Source organism: Alligator sinensis, unplaced genomic scaffold (genome assembly GCF_000455745.1).
Source record: "Alligator sinensis unplaced genomic scaffold, ASM45574v1 scaffold1096_1, whole genome shotgun sequence".
NCBI classification, from domain to species: domain Eukaryota; kingdom Metazoa; phylum Chordata; order Crocodylia; family Alligatoridae; genus Alligator; species Alligator sinensis.
The window spans coordinates 290,632-318,577 of record NW_005842984.1 but is presented as its reverse complement, the minus strand read 5'-3'; the positions used below and the strand labels follow the sequence as shown (position 1 = coordinate 318,577).

Sequence of the window (27,946 nt, the reverse complement as noted above, 5' to 3'; positions counted from 1 at the left end):
TGCAGCAGTTATATAATTGCAAGTAAAAATTTCACTGGCTCGCCAAATTACTGAACCAGAAGGGTTTGCTTACTAAAGAACCAGAGGGTAGAATTTGGAAGGAAGAAATCAAGGCAAGAGGCTGTATAGTGTTGGACTGAGATCAGCATTTTGATTATCTTAAGAATTTGTCACGGAAAAGAATTAAGGTTATGTTGAGTGCTAGGCAAATAAATAAGAACATATATTTTACTCAATGAATTTCACTGTTTTCACTGATTAGGAATTTCCTACTAACAAATCAAGGTTTTACCGGAGGACACTCACTAGACAGTCTCTGAAAATAGTTCTTGAGTTGGGGCTTTAGAACAAGAAATTCGTTACGAGTTTTTGCTAGTCCATTAAAAACTTGCAGCAAACAAGAGTAACAACATCCAAAAAAAGTAATAATGCAGAAACTGTAAATGTACAAGTCTTGCTATCCCCTGGAGGCTTGGGAGAGAGGGTGTTTTTTTTAACCCCTCTACTCTTTACAGTTCTATTCAGAGCTGAGATACCCCAGTGATTTTAAAACTTGAGCAAGGGAGATGAAATTTGCCATGTTTTAAATGGATGTTTAAGTCATATGGTATGTTTTGGTGTTCTTATTGGATGAATGCAAATCATTAGGATCAAGTTTCTGATAGGCATATTCATCTTCATATGTTTTAGATTGCCTTTCTGCAAATCTTGAGCAGAAAACTGACCTAGGAAAATGAGATCTTATTGCTTTTACCTTCATCATCCTATTCTCTCTCCATTATACTGCAGTAGATCCCTGCTACCCATATTGGGTTAGGTTGCATAGCTCTTGAGAAGCTAAGATTTTGCAAACCAACCAGGGATCATACACAACTGCAGCAAACACCTGTGTGGGACCACTAAGGTGCTCCAGCTGATGGCTGAAGCTTTCATTTCAAATTGTGCAGCTGTGTGGGACTACTGATGAGTATCTGCTGAGTGGAGAGGCTTTTGTGCCCTTTGAAGTAAAAGGTGCAGCAAACAGCTGTGCAGCTTGTCCTGCACTTAGCAAGCCACCCTGAAATTAATAATCAGGGTTCTGCTGTAATTGTTCTATTCACGTGTTGCATCCTACCAGGGAGTGTATACTCTTCAAACCAGAGACAGTATTAGCTTAAGGGATGGCATAGGACCATGGAAAACTGATCTCATTTTACAAGACAAATAATAAAATAAGCTAAAATAACTCTCCAGCATGACCTTTCAGAGATGTTGGGAGAAGTTATTTACCTTATGGCTGACAGTGCTTTAATTATATTGTATCTTATATCTGGCACAGAACATCCAGAAGCCTAGTTAAAGTGAAAGGATGAGAAGTTCATATAAGCACCAGATACAGTGGAATTGTAACATGGGTGAGGCCCATCAGAAGTTTTGGGTTCAAACTCTGCCTCTGCTACTGACTCTATTTGGCCTTGGACAAGTCACGTAGCTTGATCTCTTTAAAATAGGGATGTCACAGCTCCCCAGGGTTTGCTTGGAGGATAATGTCTGTGATTAATGTCTCTGAGGGACAAAGCACCATGCTTTCAAAGTAACTTAGTTCTTAATCTTAAATGAAGTCAGAGGCACTTAGCTGACTGCATACATATGAAGATTTGGGTGAAAGTTACACTGGTGATAGGAGATCACCAAATGTTTTTATGGATACGAATGGTAGCAGGATGTAGGCTGCATTGATAAGATGCTGTAAAGGAAGAGGAGAGGAGGAGGAAAGGGAGAGGCAAGATTTAATAAATTCTATGCTTTTACAAGTGAACTCATTGACTAATAAATGGTTTTAGAGGGCAGTCTCAAAAGCCTTTCAATTCTGTTTTAGATACTTGTCCATTACCATATATCAGAATCACTGGAACCTGACTTCTCCTCTTTCACAGCCTCACTGAGGTCAGGATCAGGGCAGAAATTGCTCTGAAGTTTGTATTCAAACTCTGCAATGTAGGTTTAGTTATTAATAATGAACGCACAAGATGAGATGACCTTGAGCCCCATGGTGGATTAGGTAGACAACAATGACAGAAACCACATTACATGATGAATTTCTTTTTTCCGTCCAGGTTACGTCACGTTGCTTTTGCCAGGCTGAGCATTATCATGAGGGCACTTTCATATGAACGTGAGCATTTTGGCCCTGCTGACCTTTGTGAGTACTTCCACCCATCACAAATGCTCCCCCGTGACTTTTGCAGCACTTGCTGTTATTAGCCAATTCCCATACTTGTGACCTTTTGACCTTGCAGCATTTTAGTGGAAATAGCTAATAAAACAACAAAGGATGAAAAAAAAATGTAGACAGGCTGAGTCAGTGGCCTAAGTTTGGGAGAACTTGACAATGAGGAATTCAGGTAATTTGTGACCAAAAATGGTAATTAAACAGCCCCTTTTTCTCTTGCTGTTGAAATGCACAGTTGCTTTTAATAACTCTTTAAACCTCAGCTCTTTTATACCTTCCTAATAACCATCATAATCATCACCTAGGATTCTCTGGGAGTGATTTGTGAATGTGCTTTGTATAGTAGGAAGAAAAGCAAAGCTACTTGACAGAACATCAAAGGCTCGAGCCACTGAAGTTTTATGCAGCCCTTGCCGAACCTTTCATGCTTGAAACAATGATGAAAAATGACTGTCAGCTATGAAACCAAATTACATCAATTCATTGCTTTTTCTATTTAGAAAGCATGACCCGACCCACCACACACAACTTCTTCCCCAACCACAAGCATTCCGTCAGGATGAAGAAAAAGAAGTAACTTGATCAGTGCTGTACAAGAAGGGGCTATTGTATTCCATGATTATTCACACAAGTGTCTGTGGGGGGAGATGGGTAACAAATAAAATCAGGCAGGTCAATGACCAATTACTATGTTCTGATTATCTTTATATAACAGATTTATCTAATAAAGTATCTGTTCTTTAGGCTACCCAGGGGGAATTCTCAGCGTGGAAGAGTTGAAATGGAAGCTAAATGTTACTCTAGGCTTTACCTCCACAGACATGCAGCTGCAGGTAATTTTTCTGGCTATAAATAAAGTGATCCTTAAAGGCGGCTGCTGAGAACAGAAGTTTAGGGGTGATTTGGCTCATCGTCTCCACTGTAATCTATTCTTGATGAGCATCCTGTTTAACTACTCCTGCACCTGCTTATTTTCCAATGCATAAGCCTCCTCGATGTAGCACAGAAAATAGCCGCCGGATCCTAGAAGCAGGAAAGAAATGATGCGAAGGTCTCAGTTATCAAAGCTGAGTACAGATGGTGATTCCCCTTCAGCTAGGGATAGCATATTTCCAGTTTCAAAAAAAGGACACGGTGGGGGGCACATGATTGTATGGGGGGTAGTGATATGTCCATGCCCTGCCCCTCACTCCCAAGCCACAGCCCCCTGGCTCAGCCCTGCTGCTGCCCCTCACTCCTGACCCACTATAGCCTGCCCCGCAGACCATGCTGGTGCCCCTCACTCCCAACTCGTGGCTCCCCTGTCACTGCTGATACCCCTCAGTCCTGACCCACAGCCCCCTGCCCTCCCAACCCTGCGGCCCATGTAGCTCACACACACATACGCTCTCTCTCTCTTACCTGCCTGCAGCTGCTGGGGCCATGCGCAGAGTATGTGATGCTCCACCTTCCAATCACCTTTGCCCTGTGCCCCCAGCCCCAAGCAGCTATTTGCTCAGGCCAGGCAGACATGCTGGCAAAAAGCAGGGGCAGAGCAAAACCATGGACATTTGTTTGCATTTCAAAAACCTGCCCAGACAGAGGATCATAAAAGAGAACATGTCCGGAAAAACCCGAACATAGGTAACCCTACCTTCCACTGCAGAGAGGGCACAATTAGAGTGCAAATTGCAATCCATTCCCATTCTGGGTGCAACGTTTTGTGTGCGCAATGTAGATTCACATTTGTGGAAATTCAGTCCTGGGACAGTAGAGCCATACATGGAAAGTGTGGTTGCATATGGGGCATCACAACAGGTTCAATTTTGATTTACCTAATCTTTAATAATGATCTTATTTGAATCCCTTTGGGACAAACACTACTTACTGTGGCACAGTTGCCAGTTTCCATTCAAATTCCCCCCAGGTCAGAATGACTGGGGCAGCTGGGGATTTTATTTGTGTATTTATTTACTTATTTATTTTTGCCTTTCTCTGTAGAGAAAGGCAAAAATATCTCCTTCCTAGGATGATCTAGGCACATTTTCTGTATCAGATTCTTTGCCATTGCAGGGGCCAAAGGTATTGATGGTTCCCTTTTCTCTTCTGTTTCCTTTCTCTGGCACACTATAGGTTTTTGAGACTCAGGGGTTTTGTTTGTTTTAGAGCACTAGGGAGACGCTTTGTGAATGTGGTGTGCAGGAGGGGCTGGAGTGCATGTTGCAGAATGGGGCTTGTCACTTTGCCAAAACTTGGTGATGATTTAATCCACAGGTTTAGAGAAGTTGTGTTGCAATATAGTGATTATAATGTGAACACGACATTATAACATACATAAAACATGGGCTCACATTCAAACATATGGGAGCCTTCTTGAGAGTTTGTTACTTCTGATAAGGCACTATTCAATGATTAGTCAAACAGGCCATAATATACGTGGATATTCTTCTCCTCTCACCCTCCTACTCTTCCTCTTTCCTTTTTTCCTCTCCTCCGTTCTCTCTACTGCCTTTCTCCAGTGAAGAAAATGGAGGAAGAAAATAAAGAAAGAAAATTCAGCCTATAAGGAAAAGGTTATAAAGATAAATGGTACCATTCAGACGTGATTCATTTATGATTGTGCTGCGCAGTAATAGGTTTTGCATGTTGATGAGATGTTGTCACCTTCTCTGCTCACAATGCTTCTGTGTTTTTCCATAGTTTCCCTGAAGAATGGAATAACAATAGTTATTGCTATCCCTGAGTATCTAAATGCTTTATTAATTAAGCTTCTTATTGCCTCTTAGTTTGAGCAGCTAGCCAATATTCAAGGCTCTGCAGGCTTGTTTCTGGCAGGGCAAGAAAGGGATGGGTTGAGTCAGGTGTATTTTGGGTATAATCCTGTTTATTTTTAAAGAAAGCACACAAAGTCCTGTTTCCTGTTAAGTAAACTGGAAAACAAGACTAGCCCAAGAAGACCTGCTTCATTTCTGGGTCATGCTCATAGCTGCTTTTTCTGGCTTTCTCTGCCTATTGCAACCCAACACATTAGTCAAGTGTTTGCAACTAGCGTGATCCCTGTTAATCTATCTGCATAAACTCTTCTTAGGACTTGGTTGATATCTTCCATTGTCTACTGCTCTTTTCATGCATAAAGGGTCTTAACTGTGGTCTTATTCTTATGCTGATTTCACCATAACTCCTCATAATAGCTCGAGGATGCAAAAAAGTGTTATTATCCACGCTTTGCTAAGAAGGAACAGATCTGAGTGACTTGAAGTAATGGCTGAGCCAGGAGAGTCATTGCCCCATACTCTAAATCTCCCCTACTTTGTACATGAACATTTCACCCCTTGTGAATATCTATATTAACTATAATAACACAATTATAAAAACAGGACTGACTCCAAGCATTGATTACTGAATAGGAAAGTCTTCACTCTCAGGGCCCTGACGGACAGGGAGAGAAAGAGAGTGGGTGAAACTTAGCTGGCATGGGGTAGGGCCATAATTTCTAGATAAGCAAGAGCCAACAACAGATTACTGTCCACATGCAAAAAGGTGTAGGAAGGGAGGAGGAGCCAGAGGAAAGATGGTTCTTTCTATGGTCTGCTCCTGGTATGGTACAGCCATGTGCCACTCCTCACATGGAGCAGCTGGAAAAATGGAGCCTTTAAATTATGAGCTATTAACAGCAAGGGACGTTTTCTTCATCCTTGCAAAACACAGCATACAATGGTGGTGCCATTCAAGTCATATATACTAATAAGGTTTTAAAGAGCCAAATGTTCTTGGTTTTGTTAAGAGAAGACAGGATCAAAATGTACAAATATCAGGCAGAGGTGATGAAAAAAGCTCAAAGATGAATTAGTATGGTTAGTGTGATACAACGCAGCATGGAGGATAATAGGATGAAAATTAAAAAAGGAGAAACTTATACGGAATATTTTTTAAAGTACTTCCTTGCAGAACATGTGTCAGGCAGTGGAATAGCTTCCTGCAAGATGAAAGACCCCCAACACTTAGGCTATTTGAAATAGAAGGGACACAAAGTAATAGCAAAGGTGTGCCATGACCTTGAAAAGTGGAGTGGTCTGTCACTGTATGAAGGTCCTTGTAGTGCTTTGGAACTAGACTGCCATTGGGAAGAATGGAGAGGCTTGAATCATGTCTTTGAGATAGAAAAGCCAGTTTGCTCCTGTTGCTGCTGCTTCTGTGGGAGTACTGCTTCTGGGAGGAGCTATGTTACATCATAGAAATAATGCCGATCAAAGGATAAAGCAACATGCCAAAAATAGAAGCTGGCAGCTGGTATTGTTTTACTTATACATCTGTATTATAGGATTTCATATGATTAAATGGTTTCACAAGGTAGCTGTAACTGCATTATAAAAGGCCCCATAAACTTTCCACCTGCTGGCTAGAGGATTGTGAAATAAAGCTGATGGTCACATGTATTTTGGAATGAATTTTGGATCACTTTTGTTTTAATTTATTTAGATTTACCAGACATAAGCTTGAAACAAAAAGCCCCAATGCAAACACCCGCAAGCTTGCTAATGTTCTCACTTTTTCTAAAGGACTCAACATACCACTAGGTCTGAACCCCTAGGAAATGTGGATTGTTGGCAATTCAATCTCAAACACATCTAAAACCATCTCTAATTCACAAATGAGCTGATAACCCTGTCTGTCCATATGACTATGCTTTTTTTTTTATCTCTATAACCTCATTAGGGAAGCACAAGAGCTATAGATAAGAGAGTTTTTTCATTTGAAGTTCCTTTTCAGTGTAAAGGGAACTTCTTCGGTAAGTTTATTTTAAGAAATGTATCTGATTACTCCTTTTATTGCTGTAGCTTCTTTTTGAAGGTGTGTTTTACTGTTAGACACACTTGTTCACCACTCAAATTCAGTGCTTTGGACATGCACATTTCAGACACTGGATCTGCTAAGCCCAGTCTCCTCTAGAATTAGGTTGTATTTTTAAACATAGTCCTGAGTATGGGAATGCAAAACTGCATGGCCTAGGAAGCAGCAGAAGAGTGTCTGTGCCCCAGTGCATGAGGTTTGTGTAGATATTAGGGGTGTGCAAAGCACAAAGTATTCAATTTGGATTCGACCCGATCTGGGGACAGAGATTCAATTAACTGATTCAGATCACTGTCTCGATTTGATTTGGCTGAATCTGAAGATTCAATTCTGATTTGGAGAATCAGCATTTCAGCCATAGACACAGCTTTATATGTTTTTTCTACATACTTCGAGGTACCAGGCGTGGCTCGTAAATGCTGAGACGGTGAGGCAGATGGAGCATCTCATGGGAGTGTGGGGGGGTCCACCACCAAGTGCATGGGGGACCCCCCCCACACACACACACCCAGCTCAGCAATCAGTTGTGGGGGGACCTTGGGTGCACCCCAGACCCAGGAGGCACCTGTCGCCAAGCTGGAGGGCGGGGGGGATCCCCTGCGTGCTCCACAATGGGCGCAGAAGTGGATTAGAAGTACTTCTGGTCCACTTCCAGGTTCACCACCAAGTGTGTGGGAGAGCCATCTGCTCTCCCATGGGACGCTCCATCTGCCCCTCCATCTCGGTGTTCACGAGCTGCACCTGGTACCTGAAGGTACGTAGAAAAAACATATAAAGCTGTGTCTATGGCCAAATTGTTGAATCTCTCCAAATTGATTCGGAGGCTTCCAATTCAATTCAGAGAGATTAAAAAGTCTCCTGATTCAATTTGGATTCAGAGATTTGACTGCCGAATCAGGCCAAATCTCCTCCGAATCAAATCAGTGACCGAAGTTTCCACAGCCCTAGCAGATATCACCTTCTTAGAATACTGTAGTGTCCACTGCAGTCAGCAGTACTATAGGTGAACCTTCTCCTAGCTAATCCCTACCTCTTTTTTGGTGATGTGTGCTCCCAGCTGTAATTGACCGTGTTTGCACATGGATATACAAACAAGGTGGGAAAGTAGGAGGCACAAGAAAAATGCTGGTCACAGTCTACCTCTCCTGTATCCTGTGTTTAATGATGGCCACTAATTCTCTCCCGTGAACACACAGGTTATAATATTTGCCACAGTGCCAGCTTAGTGATGGATGCCTGAGCAGCACAGTCACCAATTGCTGGGAACCCTGGTACAAAGTAGGCCTAATAAAAAAAAAAAAATCTTATTCAGAGAAAATGTACTCATCTATTAAAAATGGCCTTTTTAGTCTTTTTTGGAAAGAATATTTAATAGCTTCATTCAAAATCTCCCACCATTGTCAACAGAAAATGGGTAACCAAAAAATTGGTATTTTGGGGTCAAATGGATAATTTATGTAAAAATGTTAAAAAGAACACCTTTTTTTTTACCTTCCAAAATTTTCATGGAAAATGCTTATTGTTATCATGCCTGATCTAGCAAAAATATTAAGACATTCTACCCCAGATATAGAGCATACAGGCCAAAGTGCTTTCCATTGCTTGGAACTCATCCATTCAATACTATATTTCATCAGAATGCCTAAAGGGACTTTTCCCTCATTGGGTACTGCTTTCTTGCTAAACACCTTAGGACTAAGGTGTTTAGCAAGAAAGTGCTAAACTATTAGCAGACTGGGTCAGACCTATCATCTAGTCCTGTTTCCAACAGTGGTCAGTACCTCAGTGCATCAAATGGAGATACAAGATATTTCACCATAGGCAGACTTGGGATCTATTCCTCTGTAGATATTATCCTCGGTAATGTATGTAAGACTGGCAGGGGGGAGGGAGATCACAGCACCAGCTTAGTAATGTCACAACATCCTCAGTAATGTAACTAAGACTGGGGCGGGCATGGGGTACAAAAATAATTGCTGTTGTGCTGCTTGCCATAGTTGGTGCCATAGTTTATAGCCTGGCTGCAGCTGCTACCCCATGCACTACCTCCTCCCAGGGCACAGACCTGGCCAGTTATAACTCTGCTCATCTGTATCTCTAATTGGTCAGCATCAGCCTTTAAAAATCAGGGTTTAAAAATGCCTTCCAATTTTTTTTCACTGTTAATTACTATAGCCCTGAGGACTGTTGCCTATATAACAATCCAATCCTTCTCTGAATCTTGCTAATTTTTTGGCCTAAGTTGCATCCCATGGCAATCAGGTCCATTTCAAGCTTCTATTTCCAGTACTGAAAACATATTTTTTTTCTTAAAGACAACATTCCATTTAAAAAGGTCAAAATATTCTTGTTTGATCTTTCCAAATAAATTCAAACATTCAGGCAAAAACCATACCTGGGAAATTTCAGCCAGAAAGATGAAAGTTTTGGAAAGCTATAAATGGGAGGAGGGCGAGGGGGAGGGGGAAGGGAGAAGGTTTATAACAGAAATGTAACTGTTACACTGAAAAAATTATTAGTGATGAAATAGGAAGCCATCTTGTTGGCAATCTGATAGTCTAGCTTTGCCAGCTCATGGGCAACAAAGCTGAACAAGTCACATGCTGCTGGCAACACCATATGTTGTTCTCCTTGCCAACCTTAGTTTAAATTTTTTAATTGTCGGTAGCTGTGAGAAATATTGGAGAGTTCTGTGGGTAGTTTGCTGCCCACAAGCCATGGGTCAAGGATTATTGGTCTAAACTATCAGCTCTTTAGGGCAACATCTTTGCTTTCCTACCAGTTTGTGAAGTACCCAATATACTGTTGCTTCTATACAAAGGAGTAAGAATAGTTAATGAAAGAATATGGAAGTATTAGCTTTTCCATGAGAAAGCATTAGGGACTTGATAACTATTGACACATCACCTGGACAAAGGAGAAGAGGTTGATGTCATATATTTAGTTTTCAAAAAAGACTTTGACTTGGTCTCCATGATGCCCTCATGGTAAAATTGGAGAAATGCAGCCTTGACAACCTTGGGGTCCAATGGCTGGGGAACTGGCTCCGTGGTAGGACCAAGAGAGTAACAGTCAATGGAACCGAGTCAACATGGTGCATGGTGACCAGTGGCATCCCCCATGGCTCAGTACTCAGACCAGTATTCTGTCATATATTTATACATTATCTGGATTCAGGTGTCACAAATGGACAACATCAAATTATGGGGAAGTGCAGTCACACTAGAGGATAGGCTAGCAATTCAGATCAACCTGGAGAGGCTCGCAAGGTGGGCGGATCAAAACCTGATGACATTCAACATGGGGAAATGCAAGGTGCTCCACCTCAGGAGAAAAAACCCACATCATACTTATAGGCTCGGCAGTGCTACACTCACTAGCACCATGACCGAAAGAGACTTGGGGGTCATGATTGACCACAAGATGAACATGAGCTACCAATGCGATGCCACAGCTGGCCAAGCAAATAAAACTCTGGCTTGCATCTACCGATGCATCTCAAGCAAGACCCAAGAAGTCATCCTCCCACTTTACTCATCCTCGATGAGGCCACAACTGGGATATTGCATTCAGTTCTGGGCTCTGCACTTTAGAAAGGATGTAGAGAAGCTTGATAAGAGTCCAGAAGAGAGCCTTGCAAGATTAGAGGTCAAGAGAAGAGGCCTTATGAGAAGAGGCTGAGAGGCATGGGACTCTTGAGCCTGGAAAAGCAAAGGCTCAGGGGTGACTTGGTGGCAGCCTATAAGTAAGTAAGCGGAGTGCATCAGGAACTGGGAGAAGGTCTGTTCACCAGAGTGCCCCAAGGGAAGACAAGGTTTAATGGTCACAAACTCTGGGAAGACCATTTTAGAATGGACATAAGGAAGAACTTCTTTACTGTCCAAGTATCCAGAGTCTGGAATAGACTCCCCCCAGAAGCGGTGTGGCACCTACTCTGGATACCTTTAAGAAATGCTTGGATGCTTATCTTGCTGAGGTGATCTGACCCCAGGTGACTTCCTGCCCCTTGGGCGGGGGGCTGGACCTAATGATCTTGCAAGGTCCCTTCCAGCCCTAAAGTCTATGAAATCTATGAAATTAAGGAATCCCAGCACTCTTATTCATACAATGAATGGAGCTGTGGTTCATCTTGTCTATTATTCTGTCTCCTACTATGACCAGTACTTGCTGCTTCAGAGTAAGGTTCAAGACATCTTGCAGCAGCCAGTTATGGAATGATGTAGCTACAAGGAATATTTCTTCCTAGCCCTCATTATTTATAGGCTGATTTATGCATTGGATGATGGGGGTTTACATCCATTCCATCTCTTAAATTTTAAAAATCCATACTATTATAACCCAAGGTGTCTTTGTTAGCCATAAATATGTCTTAGCTTCTTTTGATAGCCTCTTCTAACTGGTTATCTTTGGTATGAGTTCCCCAGGCAAACTGTGCTTTGTGTAGATAAGAATTTCTTTTTGTCATGTTGAATTTGCTGATTTTCAATTTTTGTTGAGTGTCTCTTTGTTCTCATTAGGAGAGAGCATGACCAGTAGTGCTTAACTGACCTTCATTAAAATGTATAATTAGATCAAAGTATATTATATTACCTATTTATTTTGCTTCCCAAAGTATTATAATAAATGATTGGTCTCTGAATGTCAGCAAAACAAACTTTTATAATTTTTTCCTGAGAAAAACAAAAGTAACTTCTCTGTGGAAGAGAGAAACCACTTTATTTTTCACTTCCAGAGATCTGTCTCCAAACTCATTTTTGATGGGAAGAATATGAGTTTCAGACTCAGATGAATGGTCCTGAACTGGAATGTTTTTTCAGCTATCTGAAGAAAGAGTTAAGTGTTTGTCAATTTTGTCTAAACTGCTAGGTTTTCCTGGAAATAGTGCTAGGTTTTCATAAGCCTGGAGATGTTTTTGTCATTTCAACCTCATTCAGTTTATTATATCCTGCCAGCCATGTCTAGATAAACTGTAATGAAGGCTGTGCCACCATTATAAGCCCAGGTCTACTCTATCAACAAGACTTCAGTACCATGACCATTATAAGAGCCCTAAAATTTGATCTGCCATTGATGATAGGCAAGTTTCAATTTGTGCTTGCTAGCCTGCAAAAATGATCTACAAATGGCATGTTGCAGGCTGTTATTTTGTATCCTGCTACATAGTTTGAAAGATCTGTCCCTTCTCTTCAACACAAAGGTCATTTCTCCAGATCAGAAATTACAATTGTTCAAAGAGGAATGTGGGACCATGGCACAAAACTTAATTTAAAGTTTAAAAAAAAATCTCTAGTCAGTAGAGTTATGCTATGTGTCCACAGAGTGTCTATCATTTGACCAAACATTAATTTATTCCCACGTAGAAGGTCAAGACAGTTTCCAAGGAAAACACTACACTCATTTTAGGAATATCCTCTTAAATTGGAGTATTTTTTAATGATTAATGCTTTTTTCCAAAACAAATCTCATTTTATTTTTAATACTAACCATCCTGCCTCCCTACTTTCTTTTAAGACAGTAAAACATCTCCCCACCTATTTTTATCAGGCAGTTATTTTCAGAGGGCATTTTTGAGACTGTGTCCATCCCAGACTAAAAACTAGTACATCCTTTTGTGGATTATGTCAGTTCCTAAAAAGTATGAGTAGCAATAACTAATCATTCTTAAGTGAAAAGAGTAGCTATCTGAAGGATTTGCTACCTGAAACTAGTTCTTCTTTTAAAGAGTTGAATTAAAGATATCTCCAAACAGTATTTTGTAAGTTAAGTCTATCTGTGTATATGTGGCGCGTGTGTACAGATGTGTCTGTGTTCGTGAATAGATTGGTCTTTAGCTTATCCTGTACCTGTAAGCTAGCCATACAATATCAAGTTCTCTGATGCAGAAAATTCTCAGAGTAGGAATCGTTTGCATTTCTATTTAAGCAGCCTGGAGACAAATATAATGAAATGAATAGCCTTTTAATTTAATTGGCTTCCAATGTGAATCTGAGAATAGAAAGCACAATACATTTCACAGTTACTGTAGAAACGGTTGAGGTCAGTAGCTCAGCAGGCAGACCCTACATCAGTCACCACTGCTGTTGTGCAGTAATTTTTTTAATTCTCATTGCATCTCCATCAGACCCCAGGAAGCCTGATAATTCTGCTTTAGTATTCCAAGTGGAAGTGCTGGGCCATTTGTCAGTGGTCAGATCATGCAATGGAATCCATTAAAAAAAACCTGCCAAAATGAAAAACTGCATTATGTCAGTGTTCTTTTATATTGGCAACAAGAAAAAGATCAGGCTAAAATAATAGGAGAGGGAAAAAGCCTTCAGTTTCCTTATTATAGGAGAGAGAGATAGAATGAGGCAAGAAAAAGTAGTAGAAAATGGATAATAGTCTGCCAAGAAACCTTTTTCAAATACATCTTTCTATTATAAATTACCAGTACTTAAGATTTATGTGCAGCTTAGTGGAGTCCGCCTTACTGAATGCAATGCAAGCAAAAAGAGAGATAATATCTTACTAATGTTCAATATCTTTCTAATGTTCATCTTGTGCTCTTTACATTGTAGAAATAGGGAAGGATAGTAAATGCTCGGCTGGTCCAAGAGCTCATCAAGGAAAGTGTTAAACCTTCATATCCATGCATCCAGCAAAATAAAAATGCTGGCACTGCTCCCAAAGATGAGAAAAGGGATTTCTCTACTATTTTTGGAATGCTTTGTTCAAGATCTGTGATGCTGCTCAAGCCTTTTATGCTTTTCCAGAAAAGTTCAAATCTCGTTATGTCTTGTTCCTAATCTTCAGAGCTATCCTGGGATCATAACACAAATGTATGTGTATGCAACGTAACTGGCTGTATAAAAGAGGAGTTTCAAGAGGAACTGGTCATGTTTTTGTTTCTAATGCTTAGAGTTTTGTTTTTGAAAGTGCATTGTCTTTTTGACAGGCAAGGCTCTTTGGGTAGATGTGATATTTTTTATTAGACCAACTGAGTAGTTGGAAAGAGTTCTTAGCAAGCTTTTGGGTGCAGTCACCCTTCATCAGGCACAGGGAGTCTCGGCTGGTCTGAGACCCCAAGGCTGAGAGAAGCTAAAAGTGTGGTAGGATGTCAGTGAGAATGCAAATAGGTAGAGATAAGCAAGACAAAAAATGAAGCAGGGGAGGAGAGAGGGAAGAGAGCAGGGGAAAAAAGAAAAAAAAAACAGAAGGAGGAGCTCTTTTTTGAGGAGCTCTCATGAAAGTTGTTACTCCGATTAAATGGTAGTGTTGGAATGATGTTGTAGCTATGACAGTCCAGGAATTATGCGATGCCATGACCAGTTCCTCTTGAAACTCCTCTTTTATACAGCCAGATACATTGCATACACATACATTTGTGTTATGATCCCAGGATAACTCTAAAGATCAGGCACAAGGATTTTTATGCTTTGTATCATTAATGGGACCAACTGCTTGCTATTTTCCTCAGACCCGAAGAAGAATGTTTCTCATTCAGAACTTTGTCTCTCTTAACCATGCAGTTGGCCCAATAAAATATATCAGTCACAAAAATCCTTTACTCTGATTAAAACAATTCCAGGACTGTGCTGTTAAACCCTAATTACATACTAGTCTCTTGACTTTGGTATTAATTCCAACTTTTATTTGCAAGGATCTTGGGGCTCTTGAACTTTCACTGTCGAATTACAAAACTTCTTGGTTAGCGCTGGGGCAATATCTCAGATTCAGTGCTGCATCCGCCAAACTTATGTGTTGTTGAACTCCTGCACTTCAGGGCATGCTAATAATGAAGAAAGCCCACAGAAACACTGATTTCAATAGGATAAGAAAAGGATCCAATAAAGGTTGTGTGGAGCCATTTGAAATCAGCATGCTCTGCGTGCAGTAGCCTAGAGCTAGCCGATAGCAGATACTGAGAAGGGAATGTCTCTTAAATCTGACCCTTTATGCAGGGAGGTGCCTTTGTCTACTGCAGAGAGCCTTTTCTTGAAGGTAGGGATGTCATTTCTTTCACAGGTGAACAGGACTCGCTCCTTTCTTTTAAAACACAGCTGCTGGAGGAGATGGTGATGCTTCCCCATGTACAGTACAGTGGTTCTCAACCTTTTTAGACTCAAGGCACCCTTTAGAAAATGCCTTAGCTTTCACACATTTTAAAAAAATACTAGAGCAAAGAGCTCGGAAAGACCAGAACAGGTCAGAATGTTTTTAACACTATAGATTCATGTTTGAAAGCTCTGGATTGATCCTGTGAATTACATGTAGGTGTTTGCATACATACCAGTGCCATTGGTTACAGGACACCTTTAAAAGATCTTGTGGTAGCCCACGGTGCTACAGCACCTTGACTCATAATCACTGCTGTAATGGTCAGAGCTCCAACCCCCAAAATGAGAGGCCTCAGTTCAATTCCCTCAGCCTGGGGGAGGGGAGGGAATTCAAACCCTATCTCCCATCTCTGTGAAGTGCACCCTAACTGCCAAGTAACTATGGACTATTCTGGGTAGTGGGTGCCCCCCCTGCATGTAGCTACTGCAATACTCTGTCAAAAACAATCCAATATTCATTGGGCTAAGAAAGTGAGCATACAAGACAATGTAGGGTTTTACTGTTGTGTCGAAGGCATCTTTCTGAGAAAGGAAAAACCTGATTCCAATCTGTTGCTGCAATAAGTGTAAGTTAATTGTACCCAATGACTGGTTAAGGTAAGTATCAAAACAATTGTGAGAGTGAGAACTGCAATCAGGGTTTCCAGGTGAATGTGCAAGCTGCTCTTGATTGTACAGAAGGAGCACACCATCTTTCCTCTTCCTCCCCTGGCTGTTTTTAAAAAGAAATAGGGGCTGCTACAGCATTTTGTGAGGAGCCTGGTCTTGTTAGCAATATGATTTATTTCATAGACATTAGGGCTGGAAGAGACCCCGAAGGATCATCGAGCCCAGCCCCCTGTCCCAGGGGCAGGAAGGCAGCAGAGATCATAGGATCCCAGCAAGAAAAACATCCAAATGTGTCTTGAAGGCGTTCAAAGTAGGTGCTTGAACCACCTCCAACGGCAGTCTATTCCAAACCTCAGGGGCTTGGACAGTAAAGAAGTTCTTCCTTATGTCCAGCCTGAATCAGTCACAGTGGAGTTTGTGACTCTTCGATCTTGTTATCCCTTGGGGGGCTCTGGTGAACAGATGTTCCCCCAGATCCTGATGAGCACCCCTGATAAACTTATAGGTGGCCACCAGATCACCCCTGAGCCTCCGCTTTTCCAGGCTGAAGAGTCCCATAGCTCTCAGCCTCTCATCATGAGGTCTGTTTTCCTGACCCCTGATCATGTGCGTGGCTCTCCTCTGCATCATCTCAAGCTTCTCCACATCCTTTTTGAATTGTGGAGCCCAAAACTGGACACAGTACTCCAGCTGCGGCCTCACCAAGGCCGAGTACAGCAGGAGAATGATGTGCTGGGATTTGCTTGAGCAGCATCTATGGATGCAAGCCAGCGTTTTGCTCCCTTTACTAGCCACAGCATCACATTGAAGGCTCATGTTCACCTTGTGGTTAGTCATGACCCCCAAGTCCCTTTCATCTGTAGTGCTAGCCAGTGTAGCACTGCCAAGCCTATAAGCATGCTGCAGGTTTTTCCTCCCAAGGTGGAGGCTGCCACAGCATTTTGTGAGGAGCCTGGTCTTGTTAGCAATTTAGGTGTGCTCTAGGAAGGCCCACTGGACTGAATGCCTCAGGGGATGTAAAAGGGAATGGGAATGCCTTACTTCAGGATCCTGATTGGGTTTAGACATAAACTAGGTACTGAGCTGCTCAGCTCTGCCAAGGCTAAAACAATTCTAGGCATGTGGAGACACAACTTAAGCATGTGGGGATTTTACAGTAAAAAAGTAAGCCACTTCTTGTTCAGGCTTTTCCAAGATTAGGAGGTACCCGAGCAGGGTTCTTCAGGATTGTACTTTTGAATTTAGGTGCCTGAATGCTACTTCAGTCTCACTTTAGGCACAGAAGATGAGGGTGGCCATCATGGAGGACAGTCCGGTTGTCCTCTGTCCTCTATTGATATGAAACTAGATGCCTTTATGTCCTCAATTTTTCAGGTTTCAGATTAATAGAGGACAGAGTAGTAGAAAACCAGAATGTTCTCTATGATGGTCCCCCTACAGAAGACCCTTTTCATGATGTTACTCTTTGTAGCCAGCTGGGCTGCTGCTTTTAAGGGCCAGGAAGCCTAGGGCTGGCCACCCTGGTCCAATTATCAAATTCAGCTGGGAAGTTATTAGATGTTACTCACAAGGACCTGAGAGAAGGAGTAAGGCTTATTTCTCTACCAAAGGCTGAAGTAGAGGGGAAATTGTGAACAGAAGGCTAAGGTAGGTAGAGGCTTGTTTTGATGCTGTTGTTTGGGGGGTAGGTTATGAATAAGCCTTTGCTTTGAGAGAGCATAGGCAGGGCAGTGAGTTCTCCCAAAGCTTGGGAAGGATGGCTATTGGCTAGTAGCTCACATGAGTGACCTGTGGGTACCTTTTACTTGGGGCTACTATTTGAAATTGGAAAGAGCTATAAACTTGCCCAAGAGATGACACTACAAGAACCCCATTCTGCTACCCTGGATCTTGCTGAGCAGTAATTAATTCACTTTGAAGTTGGCTCAGAAAAATTAATCTGAGTTAACTCTTACAAGTGGATTAAAATTGTTGTTGGCTGCAGTTGTGGAGACTGAAATTAGCCTTAAAGTCTATGCGGTGGTAAAGCGCACAGAGAGATGCCTGAACTAGCTGGTACTGGAAGCAGCGTTGCTGCAAAAGCCTGGAGCTCTGCAAGAGCTCAATTACTCAGCTGAGAATGAGCTAATTTGGGTATCTACTCTGCACTGCAGCAATGTAGACATAACCTTAGTTGCCTTTATTTACTGTAGAACTGAAGTAAGTGAAGGTAAATTAATGTCACTTTAATGCTGAATAAGAATCTCCACACAAGTGTTTAAGGCAGCCCAATTAATTCCCTCTTTAATTTTCACCTTTAGTTAATTTTGATTAATTTTCCAGAGTGTGTCTGTTTAGGCAAGTAACTAATTCAAAGGGATTATTCCTTGAATATACCTCCAGCAGTAGGCAAAGAGGGAGATACTGCCAAGAGGATGAGGAGGCAGGTTTTCAGGGGAAACTTGAAAGTAGTGGCTATAAAGCAGCATAATCTAGGATTAGAGGCAAGATGCAAACCCTCAGTGAATGATGGAGAGTTTAAAGGAGGACAATATGCATGTTGCCTTCCTTTCAAGGGACCAGAAGCTTTAGAGTGGTTTCTGATCATAAAAACAGTTCAGCTCAGGCCTGTGATTCTGAATGCATTTCTGTGATGTTAATGCACGTCATGGGTTGGGACAACCAAGTCAACAACTGATAAATATTCAGCATATAATATTAGAATTGGTCAAAAAAACCCACTCATCTTTTTTTTTTTTAATGTTTAGCTAGAACTAAAGTGTATGGGATGCTCCTTCTCCTAGGGAAGGAACTGAGCTTTACCATAAGCATGCTTTTCCTCCCACTAGCTGACACCCTGTTTCTAAAGGTAGCCTTCTTGTAGTACACAGAAATGAGCAGCCATGCAGTGACCTTTTGAGTTTTATCATGAGACACATTTTAATACAATCTTGCTCCCGAATTTTAAAGAAATGCCACCTATTAAAAGCTGGCCTGATAATTGTACACAGAAGAGTGGTTGTTTTACTGCAAAATGTTTTGCACCTGGCATGTCCTCGCTCTGCAGTATGCTAAATAATGCATGCTCTTTCCAAAGGATATTAAAACGCTGCTTTAAAAATGAAACGGAGAGAGCAGCTCGTAAGATACTACGTTGGGAAAAATGATCAGTAAGAATGAATGGAGAAAACAGCAATGTCAGCCCTCGTGGAAATAACTCATCTTTATAATCTTCTGATTTAGGTAGCAGGAGGACTCTAAAAGGAGCCGTGCTGATATTAGGTGATAGAGTGGGGGGGAAACACCATGACCTGTGCAGTAGCACCCAAAGGCATAACTGGGCATTTCTGCACTCCGGGCAGCAACAGTGTACAAGGACAGGGGCAGCAGCTGGTAGAGCTACAACAGGACAGGCTGCTGTGGGGCTTACCATGGAAGCAGCCACCAAAATGTGTGTCAAGCAGTGATTGTATTAAGGGCATGAGGGTTAATTAATACCTCCCTCAGCATCAGTGGCTACCCCTGAGAGCAGACCTCTGTCTGGCACCAACCCTGTGTCTACTGCTCTGCCCTCCATGCCCATCTCATGTCCAACACTGCACCCAGAGCCAGCCTTAGGGAAAATGGTGCCTTGGGTGAATTTGTATTTTGGGTGCCCACCCTCCTCCCCTGGCACCCTCTAAGTCAGTAGCACTGCTGTAGACATGGCAGGTGGGGAAAGAACTGGGGGACTGGGGCCACCTGCCCAGCTCTTCTCCACCCCTGACCGTAGAGCTGCAGCCACCTGGCAGCTGGAAGCTGGGCCCGCCAGTGCCCGAGTGCCCACATGGAGCCGCTGCCAAGACTGGGAGTGACCATGACATGCCTGGCACAATGTGCAGTCAGTCCCAGCTGGGGAAGGAGGGAGGAAGGGTGGGGGCAAGTGGTCCTATCCCATGCTTGGTCTCCATCACTGTGGGAGTGTGTGTGTGGTGCCCCCTGGCATCCCCTGACCAGACCAAGCTGGGCACTCACCCACCCCTAAGGCTGGATCTGACTGCACATGCCTACCAGAAACACTGTATAGAAAGTGCAGGGTGGGGCAGGGCAGGATGGTGAGGTGCCCGATGGCTGCATTACAGAACTACCCCCACATCTTTAGGCAGCATCTGGAGCTTGTGCCCCATTGCCCACCCCTAGTTATGCTGCTGATAACACCTAAACAGACTGAAATAATTTCAAAACAGTGAATTTTATAAAAACATAAAGGGGACTGACTAAGTGACCTCATGAGATCCCTTCTTACTTATTTTCATCTGTATGATAACTGGGATATCCTATTCTAGATAGAGTAAGAAGCCAGGCAGCATCAAGGAATGGGAGAGGTGGAGAGGGCACCTTGCCCTATACTCATGGTATGTTATACAGCTTAAGAAGTTAAAAAGCCATTACTATGTGCCAAGTCTCGTCTCAAGAAATGAGGCATTGTAAGTATTATAGCAGTGTAGTTAAGTGTGATGGGTTATTTCTGTTTCCTTGTTTGTAGAGGTCCAATCTTTTTTTATGGTTTCAATCACATGATGTTGAAATCTGGCGCACAGTTTGTCAGTGCAGGTGTGCATTTTATTTTAGAATATTCAGAGTGACATTTCTTTTTTTTTTCTTACACTTTCTTTTCAAAGTTGTAATACTGCCCAATGAAACACACTTTTTTTTTCTTATTTGATTTCAGATTCTTTAAACTTAGTCAAACTAATTGTCTTAAAAAAACCCTGAGTTTGAAAAACAGTAACAGTTCTTGCATGGCACTATAAATCCCAAGAGAACTGTTGTTGCTGCTGTTTAACCAACTTCAAGTTACCAACTAAGAAAACTTAAAAAAACAAAAAAAAACAAAAAAAAACAATCCTATGTTTCTCGCAGTTTTGAAGCATTTCTATTTCAGTTGTTTTGTGGTCTCAAAATTAGGAAACCAGATAATCTGGGTCTCAGAGTCATAGTTTTAGGCTCATAGCTTTTCTGAACTAGACCTTGAATACCTTGAGCATATTTAGAGCATCTCTAGAGCAGCCTAGAGATTGCTCCAAGTTGTGCCACTTGTCAGTGAGCCCTAGATGTGTTTCTGCTGACAGTTATTAAGGGGTGCAAGGCATTTAAACATGTTTACTGTCATCATTGTTATCGGCAGCAGTCCCTCGCAGTTGAGGGTGATCACTCCTGTGGGTCAAGTAAAGGGTTGTAGATGAGTCCATTGATGGCCAAGAAGGCCGATCCCATCGCCACAGACTCTCGAACAGAGGCCACAGGTGGTGATTAAAGGGAGGGTTGAACTATAGATTTCTTGGTCTTGTTTCCTTTCCTTACGTTTGTCATTTTTCTGCCTCCAGGATGAGATGGTTTTCCTCAAAGTAAGATGTACCTTGTCTCGGAAGGTGTTGCCATGTAGCCCTGTCCTGGGCTAGTTTTTCCCAATTTGTGGTGTCATACTATATCAAGGCAGCAGTTAACTCTCCCCAAGTAAAAGGGAGTGGGGGTCCTCCCATAGCACTTGTTTTCTGGGGGCTAGCAGGCTTGTTTGGTGGCGGGGTGACATTGTAAATGGGGCCTGGCATTGTTACCTTGTGATCATCCTACATGTTGTTTCAAGAACAAAGGCTTCACCTGACCCACTACTTAAGGGGTGGGGAAAGTCTGGCCTGCGTGCTGGATTTGGCTGGCAGTGGACTCCATTTCCCAACAGCTCCTGCCCATGTGGGTGGGGCCGGTTTCCCTGGAGGCCCCAGCAAGAGCCACATTGTGATAGTGCAAGGCTGGGGTTTCTGTGGATACCCACCCCAGAAGCACTGGCAGGGCACGCAGCTGCTCCAGGACCAGGCTGGTTTCTTGCAGAAGTGATAGCATGGTCCAGAGCCAGGGTAGAGCCTGCATGCTCCAGGCAGGGGCATGCAGGCACTGGATCGCAGCTCTACCCTGTAGACAGACCACACTGTCACCGCTGCAAGGAGCCAGGGCAGAGCTGTGACCCACAGCCTGCACGCTCCTACCTGGAGCATGCAGGCTGCAGATCATGGTTCTTCCCTGGCTCTGGACCATGCTGTCACTGCTATAAGATCCCAGCCCTGGCCCGGAGCAGCTCCCCACCCTGCTGCATGCCCTGCCAGTGCTGCTGGGGCTGGTCTCCTTAGAAACCCCAGCCTCGCGCTATCACAGAGCAGCTGCTTCTGGGGGTCTCCATGGAAGCTGGCCCCAGCCATGTGGGCAGGGGCTGCTGGGAAATGGAGTTTGTCTACCAGCTGGATCCACCATTTTGCCCATCCCTGCGCTACTGTGTAACCAACTGCACTAAGGCCAGGGCCCAGTGATTTCAGAAATACCCCAGTCCTTGCAGCCCTGATTGGTTATCCCAACTCCCCTTCCCTCCCTGCAACCAACCACTTTTAAAATAGATGTTTTAGGTTACTTGTCACTATGGGACACAGCTGGATACAGTCCAGACACAGTTTCTGTAATTGCAAGATGTGTTAAACTTCTAAGCTGTTTGAACTAGGGTCTTGTACCTCTATGGCAGGTGAAATGAGAGCTGGGATGGAAAAGGACATTGCAGCAAGAATGAAGAAAAAGAGGGAGGAGCAGGAACAGAAGACAATGGATATGGACAAGATAATAGATCACATCAATGGATAAAACTAGCTTGTGCTATTGCAAAGCAATTTCTCTTCTCCACAGCTCAGCAAACTTGCAGAATATTCTGCATTTCATTGTTCCTCAAATCATGATGGCTTTTTGTTAATGCTTAGTTGACTGAATTGGAGCAGAAAAAAGCAGTCCTATTAACAGCTTGTCTGGTATCAGACTCCCTCTCTATTCTCTCACAGCAGGAAATCTTTTCACAGAACAAGTCACAGGCACATCCCTTCAGAAATCGGTGCAAACTCGGACCCTTTGCCAACATCTTCACCCTGACCAACGAAAGCTCAAAATTAAGCCCATGGTGTCCATTCTAAAATGAACTACATGCCACTTGGGGCACAGCTGTATCGGGTACTTACCTCCCTGTATTCTGGTTAATATCTTGTCCAAACCTGTCAACTGACATGTACCTCACAGGCGTAGAGATGGGGGATGAACTTTAATCAGTCCATTAGTGTCTCCCACATGCACAGGCCTGCTAAAAGATATATAAATAGTAATACATCAAATGCATCTAAAGTAACAATTTCAGGCTGCAGAGCAGAAATTACAAAAGTATGGTTAATTGACTGCTGTCAGCAGTTTAATGTGAAGTGTTATCAATGCACTATTTTCATTGAAATGTTTCAGAATTTTTTGTCACCTTATGGAAAGAATAATTGGTATTTAATTGTAGCCTGACTGAATAGCAAAAACATCCTTCCCCTTCCCATCCTGCTGTTCCCCTGAGTTCAATTTTAAAATGGTCTTGATCAATTAAACTGGCTAGCCAAGAATCACGCGTCTCATCCTATAGTGGACTCCAATAATAAACAATCAACTGGAAAAAGGCACCCCTTACGGACTGTAAAGCCAATGCAAAATATAGATAACCAAACATGGGCAATATATGAAGTGAAAGGTGCATTTAAGACTAAACAACAGGACCACTAGACAGACACTGGGAAGGGTGCATCTTGCAGATCCACTGCAACTAGCCCGAGTATTTGGGAAGAGAGTTTACCTACTGTTTCAACAGGTAGGGGACATAGAAATAACCAGATGTAAACAAGTCCTTCTAGAAGTGTTGGAATAGTTGTTAAATAAGGGACAATGCTTTACTTTTCCTAAGACATAGTACAGCTGTTCTTTGTTTGGAAAATATTAAGCATTTCCACGATAACTTTTGCAGTAATACACATTGCATGTATGGAAGGGGTTGGGTAGAGACAACAGGAAATTCAGTATTCCCCTCTCGGAAAACAATCCCTCAGAACTGGCTTAATTGAAGATGAAGCAAAAATCAGAACTTGATCCAAAACAAAATCTGACTGTAAACTGACCAGCCGGATCTGCTGGAGGCTTCTTACTCCCGAAGAATCAAACTGTGTCAGGTGGGACACCTTGGGTCAATCCATCCTGAGGAAAAGGTCCATCATCTCCTACAAGAGAATAATGTAGGGAGGAAACCATAACCATTCTTTTAAGGACCTAGACGGACAATATAATTACACCAGTGTCACTTGCATTGATTGATTGATTTGATACTTATGTAAATTTATGCTGTATCCTGGAACAAACAGATGTACAGCTGTCTTGGGGTAGCTACATGCAATAATAGCAGCCTACAGCATCTTAATAGTAGGTGTTGAGCAAACAGATTCTAATCTGTTCACATTAAGTAAATGACTCATCCAAGGAAAAGTTTGAACAGATGACACCTATGCTAGTGTAATGTAGGGTGTCGCCAGATATAGCTACCTTATCGGTATCAAATGACAGTGATATATAATTTGTTATGAACTGTTATGTCCACATACTCCTATAGCAATACAAGTGCAGCAAAACCATTGTAGCTTTAGCCTTGAAAGAAAGCAGATTACAGCAGTTTAGGTCACCCCTATCTTTGTAGGTGGAACAGATAAGTGCTGATGTGGGTAACTCTCCCACCCCTTTTTAAAGCTGTTTATGGTTGCATCTATTTTTTTTTTTGTTGTTTTCTTTTTTTTTAGCTGTAATCTAGTGTAGGTTCCCCTACCACCACCAGGGTCACTGTACACCTGATTGGAGTAAACTTCACCAGCTTGGGCTTGTACAACCCACACCCAAACTTCTCTCTTTACAACAATAGAATTGTGCTGTGTCCAAGCCATTAAAGTCATGGGCTGGAGTAGGGCAAGGCCAACGCACCTTGTGTTGAAAGTTTCCAGGCACTTCAGTAGTTATAATAAAGTAAAGGCAAATTCAAATTCTACCCTGAATTCCCATGAACAAATGACTGTCAAATCCCATGTTTTGATGGCTTTTGCAAAAGCAGTTGATACAGTGCCACATGAGGAAATTGTGTTAAGCTGAAGAAAACAAGGAATTGTAAGGAGCTGGCTCATGTATGGCCAGAAGTGTAAAGCGTTTGAAATGGGGGAAACATCAGGTTGTAGAGATGTTACTAGCAGAGTTCCCAAAGATTTGTTTTAGGCTTGAACAGGTACATATTTTTCATTGATGGCTTTGGCGCACAAAGCAGGAGCATGGTAATAAGATAAAGCAGAGGATTTGGATAGCCTACATAAAGAATGAGATGAGTTTGAGGATGGGGGTGGAAAAAATGGAATCGAGTAACACAGAATGCAAGGTTAGGAACTTGAGGGTGAACAACAAAACCTCTATAAGTTGGGAGCCCATCAGTCAGAAATGACTGAGGTGGAGAAGGACCCTTGGGTTATTATTTGGTCTTGGGATGACTATAAGCTATTAATGTGAACCTGTGGCGCATAAGGAGTGTTATTTTCAGTAGAGGTAAGGAAATACTATCAGAGCTGGCCTTAAGGAAAATAGTGCCCTGGGTGACCTTGTATTTTGGCTCCCTATACTCCCTCCTGCCCTGCCCCAGGGGTCACTGTGGCCCGGCTTGGGTTGTCACATCTCCTTTCCTTCCCCTGCTGCTTCTCATGGCCCCATTAGGTAGAGGTGGTGCCATGCTCCCCCTTCTGCTTCTTACCCCCATGACCCAGAGACAGGGATAGGCTGTCTGTAGCTTGAGATGCAGCTAAAGGAAAAATGATGCAGGGACGACACCAGTGCTCCCCCTTGCTGCAGCTCCTGGTGGCAGTGGCATAGGCAGCCTGAGACGGGTGAGGCAGGGGTCTGGGGTCCTGTCCTTGGGTCTCGCCTGCTAGTGCTAGTAGCAGCCCTGTGGTCATCACCCTGCAGTGAGTGGGGGTAGGCAGAGCTGGGCAGGGTGGACTCAGTAGCTGTGCCTGAGCTGAATTGCAGCTTATTCATGCTTCCACAAACAGGCACAGAACTTGCATGTCCTTACCTGTGTGAATAAGATTTCAAAAGCCAGCAGTTCCCTATGTAAAGGGGCAGATGGTGTTTGTGCCTAGAGCACATGCAAGTCATTTGAATGACCTCTTAAGAAAAAAAATTAGCAAGAAGTTAAAAATAGACCATGCCAGACAGAATGCATCCTCTTTGGAAAGTATTAAGACCTCTCTTAAAATCTTTGCCATACAGGATTACATTCCAATACAGTAAGAATCGACGTGGGTAAAAATCAGCCCAGTTTTAAATGTGTCAAATGCCCCAAATATCTATGGTCTGTTCTACCCAAAGATTTTTCCGTGGTTGACTGAAATAAGTCCCAAGTGAATCTAATAACTTACCACTGGTAATAAGCATTCAGAGTTAAGCTTGTATCAGGTACAGCCATGTAAAATATAATATTACTGAATCCTAATAACTTCCCGAGTACTTGACCAGAGTTTTTGACAATGAACAGTTTTCAAGGTCACAGTTTGCCACGTTCTTTTGGAAAAGTTTTCAAAAGGGTCTAAGATCTCTTTCTTTCTTTTCTGTTTTCTCTTTGGCAGTGCAGAGTTGGACTTCCACTCACTAGGAAGTTAAAGTCCAGCAGGTCGACTTAAGTGTTTTAGGCTTTTTTGGTCATCTTGGAACTTGGATGCTAGCAAGAGCAGTCCTTCTGTTGCAGAGCTATAATGTTCACAAGGCAGAGAGTAAACTCTCATGTACTGACTAGTATGTGCAGCTGTCTTGGATGTTTGTACAAGAATTTCTGCTGATGGCAGTTCTCCTGAAATGAACCTCTATGCAAAATATATGCCTTTGATAATCTGCCATTGAAATGCTAGTGGGAAATGTATTTTGTTTTGTTTGGGGGGAGCAGGAGAGGGGCAAGAGACAGACACGTGCTAGTTACTGGGCAAATAAGCTGGGGAATCTAATAAACTTCTGCTTGTTTTGAAAGTAGTATACAAGTGATCTAATCTAGCCCCCAAAATGTGTTTTGAATTAGCCTTCAGTCAAGAGTGCTACTTGGCAGACAGAAAACCTTCATGTATCAATCCTATAATCAGTACAGAAGGGCAAGTGATTTCAAACTGCCTATGAGCAAGACTCCTTATGACACTTATTCAAACTATGTTCAACAGAGGAAGTCTTCCTCTTATGTTTCCTGAGCTGTATAATCTAAGCCCTCAGTAAGCATTAATGAGAATACCATCCCACTCCAAGTAGGAGCTAAATAATATAACACGCAAAGATGTATGTACTTCCTGGTAAGCAGGCCTGAGTGCTCACCAGTTAGGGAAAGGAGTTGTTATGCCTTCATGGCATTAGAGAAGAGAATGGATAACCCAGCACTTGCTATAGAATTAGATAACAAATAAGCTTCCTCTTCCATTTTCTTGACGCACTGAATTTTTGAGATCGAAATGCCTCTCTTACAAAATTGACCTGTTTCAAAAATTCAAGCTGAAGTTGCTGCTCATGGGGTCATACTACTATTCATTAAATACTGTTTTGTGACTGGCTATTAGTGGAGTACCTCTCCCTGACGGAGGAACAATCAGTGTCTCAACTTCACAGGTTTGAAAGTATCTGGATCTGGCTTTTGTCAGGCAAGTCCCTAACTGACCTCAGCAGGCTGAACAAGTGACTTCAAGATCTCATTCAGCTGCTCATGACTTCTGTGCCTACCATAGCTGGGAGACTAGGCAGTACTGTGCCACTCTAATCATATGATCAGAAAAAGACGGGTAGCTGGAGCTAAAATATAAGTTATATTTTGATGTAAACAAATCTGAATGGTTGATTTGCACACAAATCCAATACACGTCACCCTGTTCTGTATCATCTTTTTATGCCAACTGTTCATCAATTTTGTTACCTCTCTTGTAACTCTAAATTCTTAATAGGTATTCAGTTTTGTTCTTTGGGTATGCTGTTATGGTCCCATCTAGCAACAGTCCATAAATGTAGCGTGCCTCCTACTTCTCTTTACATAAATCTTCCAGTGTCTTAACTTTTTCGTCCAATATGTTCTCTACCCAGAGCATTTAACTTCTTGCTTTTGTAGCTGACTGTTTACAGATATCTATTTCCCCTTCTAACAACTTCAAGAGTTTCCCAGATTAGAAAAGGAGATACCTCTGGGGAGTTATTGAATGTAATTGCTTCAATAATATCTTTTGTTCATTTCTGCAAGCATTACAGGATCTTTAAAGTACATGTCATTTCAGTTCCAGGATCATTAAAGTCACTTATTTTCTCA

At 42.4% G+C, this 27,946-nt stretch overlaps 1 long non-coding RNA gene across 1 annotated transcript in view; it reads right to left on the bottom strand.

Annotated features, from left to right (window-relative positions):
• The window catches only part of LOC112548180, a 47,261-nt gene extending 20,597 nt beyond the window's left edge, over positions 1–26,664 (bottom strand). The window contains exons 1-2 of the long non-coding RNA XR_003091985.1: positions 22,755–26,664; positions 4,785–4,896 (exon numbers count right to left, since the gene is read on the bottom strand). This is a non-coding gene — a long non-coding RNA (uncharacterized LOC112548180). The remainder of the gene's footprint in view (positions 1–4,784; positions 4,897–22,754) is intronic.
• Positions 26,665–27,946: the final 1,282 nt, after the last annotated feature.